The 9,571-nt window shown below is 38.7% G+C and overlaps 1 non-coding gene across 3 annotated transcripts; it reads right to left on the bottom strand.

Annotated features, from left to right (window-relative positions):
• Positions 1-2,846: 2,846 nt before the first annotated feature.
• Positions 2,847-5,728, bottom strand: LOC101301658. 3 transcript variants are annotated; one of them, XR_184271.1, is made up of 3 exons: positions 4,801-5,728; positions 4,465-4,619; positions 2,847-2,993 (listed from the first exon to the last, which is right to left on the bottom strand). It is a non-coding gene; the product is annotated as an uncharacterized LOC101301658 (transcript). The 3 variants fall into 3 exon arrangements; XR_184270.1 differs by lacking the exon at positions 2,847-2,993 and having other exon boundaries at positions 4,110-4,619; positions 4,801-4,903; positions 5,018-5,728; XR_184269.1 differs by lacking the exons at positions 2,847-2,993; positions 4,465-4,619 and having other exon boundaries at positions 4,638-4,903; positions 5,018-5,728.
• Between the last annotated feature and the right edge of the window lie 3,843 nt (positions 5,729-9,571).

The following is a 9,571-nucleotide window of genomic DNA, read 5'->3' as shown; positions in this document are numbered from 1 at the left end:
TGCTACTGCATAGTAACTTTGAGGAGCCACATCTTCTACATATCATGTCATTTTGAGCTGAAAATTTTCAGAGAAGTGCTTTCACATGTCTAATGTATGCTGGTAGAACAGTTCTTAGTTTTCATCTTCCTAGCCCCAGATATTGTGTTCCAAGTGGAAGAGGTCAGAAACAGGGCATAGCAGAATCTGCAGAACAGTTCAGTGAGTTTGGAGACCTATAATTTTTGACTCAGAGATCATTTGTCAATGAAACTTTACCAGACTGTGGGTATATGAGTCTAGTTTTATATGCAGTTGTTCTCACACTCTTTGCACCTCTGGTTCTTCAGATATTTCAGTTTTGGTGACCGAGGGTCAGCAGACAACATTATTTCAGACCGGCAACTTTGACCAGCCTTAGTTTTTATCTCATTGGGCGATAGGTGGCCTACTTCATATGGATAGAAAGCTCTCTGAGTCTACTTTCTTCCTACTTAACATTCTGAGTTTGAGTTGTGAGCATTGGACAACAGAAAGGTCATTGTTGAAAGTTTTCTGCACTCACTAGTTTTGTTCACTTGGGTTGGTTGGACTTCTATACACTTCATTTCTTCTTTGGAGCCTATTTTGGGCATTTTTGAGGTGTGTTGGAGGTGGAGAAACCTTTGGTCTTAATGGAGGACCTTGTCTCTTTACTCCTATTGTGTGACTTCATGCTCGAGCATTGTACATTCTACATGGAGTTGATCTCACATGAGCACCTTGAGCTTTTATGGAGGAAGTCAAGGCCTTGTGTCTTGAGGACGGTCTCTTCTTGGTCTTCTCCAAAGGTCGTGAGCGATGGAGGTCTACAAAGGGTTTTTCGCATCTGTTCTCCGCATTGCATTTAGATTTTTATTTTGATTGTTTGTTTTTGTGCATTTGCCCGGACATCACTCTCATGCCTAAATCCAACACGGATTTAACTTTCGAACCCACTTTGCAACATTGAGGACAATGTTGATTTTAAGTGTGGGGGTGAAGGCTCGGCGCCTTATATGAAAAAAAAATGTATATATATATATATATATTAGTTTCTTTTCTTTTGTTTAGTTTTCGTAGTAAATAAGTAGTGTGTCGCCTTAGTTTCTTTACCTAACCCAATGATAGAAAGCATAGTAACTTGATGTTGTTGTGTACTTGAAGAGAAAGAGTATTGTTTCTAGGTCTTAGGATTTATTTTGACTAATTAATTATGACATGTGATTGTGTGTTTGAGTGCTAGCCTTATGTCAAACTCGTTTATTAACTAAAGTTTAAGGGAAAGTTATTCTAGTACTTGTATGACTTGCATACCTATTGTGAGTATTTAAGCCTTATTGATAAATATGCATTGTTCATATTTACTTGTTCTTCATGTGTGCTAATTTTGCGATTACGGCCTCTAAAATTTGTTTCATACCCTTCAAGGCAACTTGGTAGCTCATGACAAGATTGAAAGGATTGAGGCATTAGAATTAATAACCACCATGGCCAAAGAAGCATGTGTCCGAAAATTTTTACCATTAGATTACCACTTATAATTAGCTTTTTTTTATTCCTTAGCACCACAAATTCCTACCTAGCCTATACACTTTATCCTACCCTTCCATGGTAGTTGGTGAAGCAACTCGAGAGAATGACTTTATGTTCAAGTGCTCTCGAGTTGCTTCAAAAGAAAGAAAAATCAAAAGTGTGAGGGTACAAAAGAATAAGTGTGGGGGTGGGGATTTTGTGATTTCGTATAGAAAAGAAAAAAAAACAAAAAAACAAAAGCAAAAAGAAAGAAAAAAATTGTAGAAAAACAAAAAAACAAAAAAGAGAGAAAAAAAAGAAGAGAGTATTGTACATATTCTTGTATAGTCTTGTTAATGGGTTGTATATTGGGTTTAGAGTAAGTGAGCTAGCACGTGAAAGCAAAAGTTTAATATCTCTAAAAGAGAGAGTTGCTTCACCAATTCCTATGGACTTTGTGTTTCCTTATCCTTCATTTCTTATAGCCACTCGCCCTTAGCCCCATTACAACCAAATAAAAGACCTCTTGATCTTGAAAGTTGTGAAGCTACCTAACGGAGATGCGGTTGAAGAGCAAGCCTATGAGGACCTAATTTGCAAAATTGTACTTGAGTGAAACACATTTAGCCCTAAACACTTAAGCGGAAATATTTAGTGCATTCTTGTGAGTTTAGCGGTTAATCCAAGTTTAGTATGTTGTACTTACTTGTCGTAGATTGGTTTGACACATGGCTAGCACATAAGCATCTTTTACATGTCGCATATTAATTGCCTTATAAATTTGTGAGACCTAGACATATGCTCAATTGATTTATTGTCATTGTCATCATTTAGTTTTTTGAGGATATGGTTGGAAAAGCTAGCATTACAATTTTTATGTGTGTTTTAGTTAGTAGTTTCTGGATTATGTTTCATTTAGTTGCTTGAGGACAAGCAAAATTCAAGTGTGGGGGTGTAATTACGTGTATTTTTACACACGTAATTAGTACTTAAACATTATGAATTAGCTAACCCTCATAACAATTACTATGTATTTATTCTATTTTCTTTATTTTGTAGAAAATAAGCGGAGTTGCGGAAAGGTGAGAAAAATAGGCGAAATCGGAGCAAACATAAATTTTCGACAAAAAGACAAGATGATGATTATCTTAATTAAATACTTAAGCTTAATTAGTAATCCAACTAATTAGGCTTAAGCTTCATTCATCACCATTTGCACGTGAAGATTGCTCATTTGGTGGGGAGCCAATCCCACCTTGACACGTGGCAGGCCTCACCTCTCATGTTTCCACAGCCACACGCCGAGCCTTGAAGAAAAAGGGGAAAACCTATCATCATCAGCTCATTTCATTCTTCTGGAGACCAAGACAGCCGCACCACTTCACCATTCTCTCCCATATTTCATTCTTCCATTCTCCTCATCAAGACCACTTTCATCTTCAAAAGGGATTAAGAAGGGCTCTCACCAACAAGCATCAAGGCTTCACCAACACAAAGAGATTTAAGTTTGGTAAAGAAAAGAAACTCAATTTCAAGTGGGTTCATATTTGCTCATAGCAATTTGTGAACCTAGCTTGTGTTCCTCTCTTCTCTATCTTTTCTCTTAATTTCTCATGTATTGGATGATGTATTTGCTAATAGGTAGTGAGTAGTTTGATTTTGGGAGTTAGGGTTTGGGTAGTAAGTAGTTTGATTTTGGGAGTTAGGGTTGTGAAACCCTAACTCATCTTGTAATGATATTGATGCTTTAATTATAATACATGCAATTTTCTTTGTGTATGCTTTAAATCCGAATTTATTGGACCTTAGAAGCATGTTTCTAGGCTTACTCACCTTTTGAAATTATGTTGTGGGTAATTGTGATGAGTAGATTAATGAGTTGACTACTTGTTAGTCTTGTGGCATCTAGGATTTGAGCATGGTAACCATTAGCTAGCTTAATTGTAGCTAAGCTTGCTTGGGTCTCTATTATCTTGCACTCTAGGCCTCTAATTTAGGTATTACGGCCTTAACCGGCGTAGTGCCTATATTAGAGAGTTGATTGTGGCCTTAACCGGCATAATCAATACACCGAAAGGATAATTGGTCTAGTAGTTTTAACCGGTATTAGATACGGGACTTTAGACACATTAGAAAATGCATGCGTTTGTAAAATTGGTATCAATATTTGCAAGAGGGTTAGTGTGGATCATCCGACACTCCCATATCCCCATTGATTTGAAAAACCAAATTTACTTTCTAGCTTATTAGTTAGTTGTTTACTTTTCATTGTAGTTTGCATTAATTTAGTTAATCCCCAATTCAACTTCTTTCAACTATCGACTCATTTGTGTATAATCACCCTTGGGGTTACAAGTTAGTGGTCTTGATTAGGCTTAATGCGAGCTAGGCCGAGCATTGCCAAGACTTGGTGCCTTGAGTGTTTGTTTATAGTTTTCTTTGCTTTTATTTTATTTTTCTTGTGTGCCTTTTAGGCCTAGTTTGATACAGCTTCGCTTTTAAAAAAAACCAGCTTCTATCCGAATTTTTAGATTTTATAATGTTTGGTAAATGAAAAAAAACAGCTTTTTTTGAAAATTACAGGTCACTGGCAGCAGCTTTTAGAAGCAACCTGAAGGTCACATTTGAAAGCAGCTGTCACTAAAAACACTAGAATTTAATAAATTTTATCTTGGCAGCACTTTTAAAACTAATATTTACCAAACATAAACTGTTTTAATTCACAGCTGATTATTTTCGCAGTACAGCAGCAGCAGTGTTTTTTTTTTAAAGTCACAGCAATACCAAACTAGACCTCAGTACTCCTAAAGCCGATTACCTCGGTTAGGTCCAACCTAATCCTCATGGTACGATAACTATGGTCTAAATATTTCCCTTACTTAACACGATTCGTACGCTTGCGAGTTTATGATTCAAGTCAAACTCTAGAGCATGATGTTATCAAACCATTACCTCCATACTATACGTCTTCCCAGCTCCAGTCTGTCATTCGATGAGCAGACTTGCATGTTAGATCAATTCACCAACAAACGAACAAGCCACCACCAAAGGAGTAAAAGTTACATGTCCATAAGTGATGATCGTGCCGTTGATACCATCAACAGCATCTGGATCATCATCACCAACATTAATAGCACAAAGAGCAGATCATACGAAAATGAGTTGCATAGACATCAAATTAACAAAATATTCTCAAATTACTACAATCTATAACTAGTTCTTAGAAATTAAGTAGAAAATAAACAATGCAACCATTACATAAGTGCTAAAGAATTCATTCCGATATACCTTTCACAATCGGCAGAGCTAGAAATTCATAGACCTGACCTTGCTCCGAGTTTTCGTAAAACACCTTATAAAATCCAAAAGTAAATTCTTCTTCCTTCTCATCCTAACATAGAAAAACTCAGATTTATCATTAATAAATTCAATTACCAAACAGATTAGCAGCGGATTACATGAGCTAATCAACCAATTAGCGCCTAAATTAGCGATAAGAGAAAACCTTAATGACGAAGCTCTGCGAATCTACGCAGTGAATGCAGACTGAGTCGTCGTAATTTCATGGTCAAGACGCTTCCCTTCTTGACCCGCTCCCAAGGATAAGCGAAGAGCATCCGGAGCTTGACGACGAAGATCCTCCACGCGCTCGCCTCCCGAAACTGAAACTCGCCGCTCGGATAGTCCTTGTCCGTCGTAGCCTTGGCATTCTCGACGGCGTCGGTTTAAGCCGAAACGGTGCCGTTTTCGGTCGATTCGGTGGCGGAGGACGACGAGTCGTCGAAGGCGCGGACGGAGAGGTAGCGGCGGAGGGAGAGAGGAGGAGAGTGAGAGAAGAGAGGGAGGGAGGGAGGCTCCGACGGCGGAGGTGAAGAATCGGGTGTGGATTGGGGTGAGGTGGTGCGAAGCGTGGAGGAGAATAAGCTGGAATGGGTGGAGCAATTGGAATTGGGGATTTTAGGGTTTAGATTCCGATCTGCCAAATAGAAGGTAGGAGGAGGAAGAGAGGGGAGAGAATCGGAATGAGTGGTTGGTGGAACAAGGAAGAGGAAGAAAAGAGATAAGCTTTTGGTTTCAATTTTCAAAACTGAAAATTAAAAGAGATAAGATGAGTGTAAGAGGTAGAGAACCGAATGTAATTACACAGGGACGGTCATGTTGCTCCAGCAGATGTGAGCATTTTGCTCATAATTTGGGGATGGATAGTAAAATGTTTGTCGCCATGTTCTCTCAAATTTTGAAACGGACGGTGAAAATGTCCGTAACTAATTTTTATATTATTTGTTTATGATAGATAAGGTCGTGGATGGAGACAGTTTGTGAAATTTATGGCTAAATTGTCACTTTAGGGACAGACATCCGTGGTCAATTTGTGTATAGGCGCATGGTAAGGGATTTTAGGGAAATTTGGGGACGGACATCTTATATATGTCTCTTTTATGTCTATAAGGGTACGGACAACCTCGTCTGTGCCCATTGATCTGTGCCTATTGATCGATATCCTAGTAGTGATGAAATAACAATATGATTTTATGATGTTGATGAATGAAAACAGAAAACAAAAGTAATAAAACTGAAATTAAAAACAAGAGAAAACAATGAAATTCTCAAGAGTTTATGTAATACCCCGGAAATTTGGTATTAGTTTCTAATATTATTTTGGAAATTATTTAAGTAAAAGTTGTATGGATTTGTGGTTTAGTGAGTGGACTGGAAGTAGTCGAGTTTTTATTTCCTTGAAAATGCTTTATTTTGAAGGGTCAAGAGTTGACTTTTTAATCTGTTGGGTTTCTCGGAAAACTTCCTTCATGAAAGTTGTAGAGCACGACGATACGAGTTCGTAGACACATGGCACGTGTAAAATGGATTTTGTATGAGGAAGTTATGGTCAGCGGAAGTTCGTGGCTTTACGAAAATTTTGGGTTAAATAACAAAAGTTTAGGGTTTCCTTTCATTTCCAGAAACCATCCCTCCTCTCTTCTCTCTCTCTCTCTCTCTCTCGCCCCACCTTCACTCTCTGAGTTTCTCTTCTGACCCGACCCGAACCCTGCCGACCCGACCTGGTTTTTCCAGCCGACTCAGATGGGGCACCGGTCAGGTTTCCTTCCTCTCTTCGGCGTGATCCTCCTTGTGTAGGTGGGAGAGGACGACTCAAGCGGGATTGAGAGAATCGAACGCTGCAGCGGAGGGTGGCGGACCCGACTTCGACCTGAGGGCGTTCCGGCCGTGTACGGCGGCGACGGGAGGTGAGGCTACCCATTTTGTGAAGCTTTCTTCCTTCCTAGCATGTTTGAACCACCCTTGCAACTCATTTCTGGGTTTTTGAACCCCAAATTGCAGAGTGAAGATTGGAGCTTGCGGCGGCTGTTTCGGGCGGTTTAAGGCCGAGTTGGACTTAGGCTCAGGTAGGAAAAATGTTTTATTTGTTGTGATCTTCAAGTTTGTAGTTAGGTGTTTGGTCAAAATGTGAAGTTGTAGGGTGGCGCGTGGGGCCCACTCTCCGCCTCCTGTGGTGGCGCGTGACGTCGCGTCCAGTAGTGTCTGTGGTGTTTTGTGGTGCTGATTAGGTAGTACTTTTCAATATGAACGTGTTGATATGTGGGTTGTAGGTTTTGGTTACCATTATTGCATGTTAGGGTTTCCCCTCGGTGCTAAGTTCCGTTCGGTTCAATTTTGAGTAAATCCGAACAGGAGAATCTGGTTAGTAGTTCTCTAAGACGTGTAGGACGTTTCAGCGACCTTTTAGAGGTCAAGGAGGAGGATTTGTCTAGAGTGACAAGCTCGTGGGTTAGGACATAAGTTTTGGTTCGAGTCGGATAATGTTGTTTTTGATAGTTACTAAGGTTAACGTTTTTGTTATTAGGTAACTTGTGGAGTGTGGTTTTGAGCTATATGCTTGTGTTGTGTGTGCGAAGACGCAGCTGGATTTGAGGTGAGTAAATTCTCACCAAGGTCCACTTTGAGACCAATTATTATAAATATTATGATAATGATTATGATGATGATTTTGATGATGATGATGATGATAATTATTATGATGATGATGATGATGATGATTTTAATTATGATGATGATGATGATGATGATGATGATGATGATGATGATGATGATAATTATTATGATGATGATTATGATGATTATAATTTAAAAATTTTTGTTTTTGTTTGTTTTAAAATATATGAGCTTAATCGCCAACGGCTCATAGGTAAGAGAAAACAAGTTTTCATATTTAAATGATTACTTTTAAGGTTCTTGTGAGCATAATATTTTTGGTTCTATTGATGTGATTATTGGTGCCTTTGTGGTGATTATGTGTCTTAATTGTGAATGTGTGCCTTACTGGTGATTGTGTACATTCATTGTGGAATGGTGCCTTAGTGGTGATTGTGTGCATTAATTGTGGATGTGTGCCTTAGTGGTGATTGTGTGTCTTAGTGATGATTGTGTGCATTAGTTGTGGATGTGTGTCTTAGTGGTGATTGTGTGCATTAGATTAGGAGCTTTCGTGGTGGACCGGGAACCAAGCCTTGGCCGGGTGATTGGTTACGGTCAGTATAGAGCTCTAGTCTGTATGTCGGTACTTCATGGGGGATGACTAAGTGTTGACGAACCCATGAGTACGCGTTTGTTTGGTTACTTATGGGGGATGACTAAGTGTTGACGAACTCATAAGTAATAGTAGTGAAATGATTATGTGATGTTCTTATGTATTGTCATTTAATTTTCTTGTTTTGAGTATCTCTTTAACTATGTTTAATGCATGAGATCATTTAATCTTAATTGTATGATTTTTAGTGGAATTCCTGAACTATGTTTTTTGCAGGATTTCATTATGATTTGTCTGATTGTGAATTGTTGCGTTTTCTTATTTCTCTCTTTTGAATTCTCTTACTTTTAGGTGATTCCTGAACTAAGTTTGCTAATGCAGGAATTACCAGTTTTATTCATATGTGATGTTGGGTTGAGTCTTTTATTGTAGATTTACTCATACGAGCTATTAAATCTTACCGGGTTTGTTGTTTACAACCCGGTGCACCAATCTATGGTGTAGACGTTGAATTTGCAGGTGAGGATTTTCAAGATTGAGACGTAGGGATCTAGAAGCTGCTTGTTAGGAGTTGGATATCTTTATTTTGATTGTAAAATTGTAGTGAGCTTTTTAGAGTGTGACATTTACTTGACTTCTCAAGTTATGTAAACGTCATATTGTATTATTTGATTTTTTTTATTTTTTGTTATCATGCTCTGAATTTGGAATTTTTATTTATCCAAAATTCGGGGTGTGACAACCTTGCACTGCGAAACTTGTGCCTTGGCTAAAAGTCATAGGTCTAGTTATCCTTTGAGTTTTCATTCGAGTACTATGCCTTTTGAATTAATTCATTCGGATTTATGGGGTCCTTCAAAAAATTCTACTCTTTCAGGGATGCGATACTTTGTGTTATTCATTGATGATTTACTCGTTTGTCTTGGGTGGTGTCCAAAGATTCTGTTTTTTCTGCCTTCACCGCATTCCATAATCTTATTCGTACTCAGTATGATGCTCGTGTTAAAATCTTTCGTTTAGATAATGGAGGTGAGTTTGTCAATCATTCTTTCAGTGAGTATTTCCAGAACCATGGCATCATACATCAAACTTCATGTCCACAAACACCTGAACAAAATGGGGTGTCAGAACAGAAAAATCGTCATCTCTTGGACATCGCACGGTCTCTCCTCTTAAGTGCTAACATGCCTAAGTACATTTGGGGAGAAGCTGTGTTGTGTGCGTCTCATCTAATCAATTGTCTCCCATTAGCTCCTCTTTAAGGTCGTGTTCATTTTGATGTCTTGTCTCAATATGTCCCTATTCCCTCATCTAACACTCTTCTAGCTCGTGTCTTTGGTTGTGTGGCTTATGTTCATCAGTATAAAAACCAATGATCTAAGTTAGCTGCCACTACCAGGACAAGCACTTTAGCCGACGAAAAATTTTCGTCGGCCTGTTATCTTAATTCGTCGGCTAAGATCTTAGCCGACGAAGGCTCGTCGGCTATAGTGTCGTCGGGAAAAGGTCATC

Source organism: Fragaria vesca, linkage group LG3 (genome assembly GCF_000184155.1).
Source record: "Fragaria vesca subsp. vesca linkage group LG3, FraVesHawaii_1.0, whole genome shotgun sequence".
Classification (NCBI taxonomy): domain Eukaryota; kingdom Viridiplantae; phylum Streptophyta; class Magnoliopsida; order Rosales; family Rosaceae; genus Fragaria; species Fragaria vesca.
This window is presented reverse-complemented; position numbering and strand designations above follow the sequence as displayed.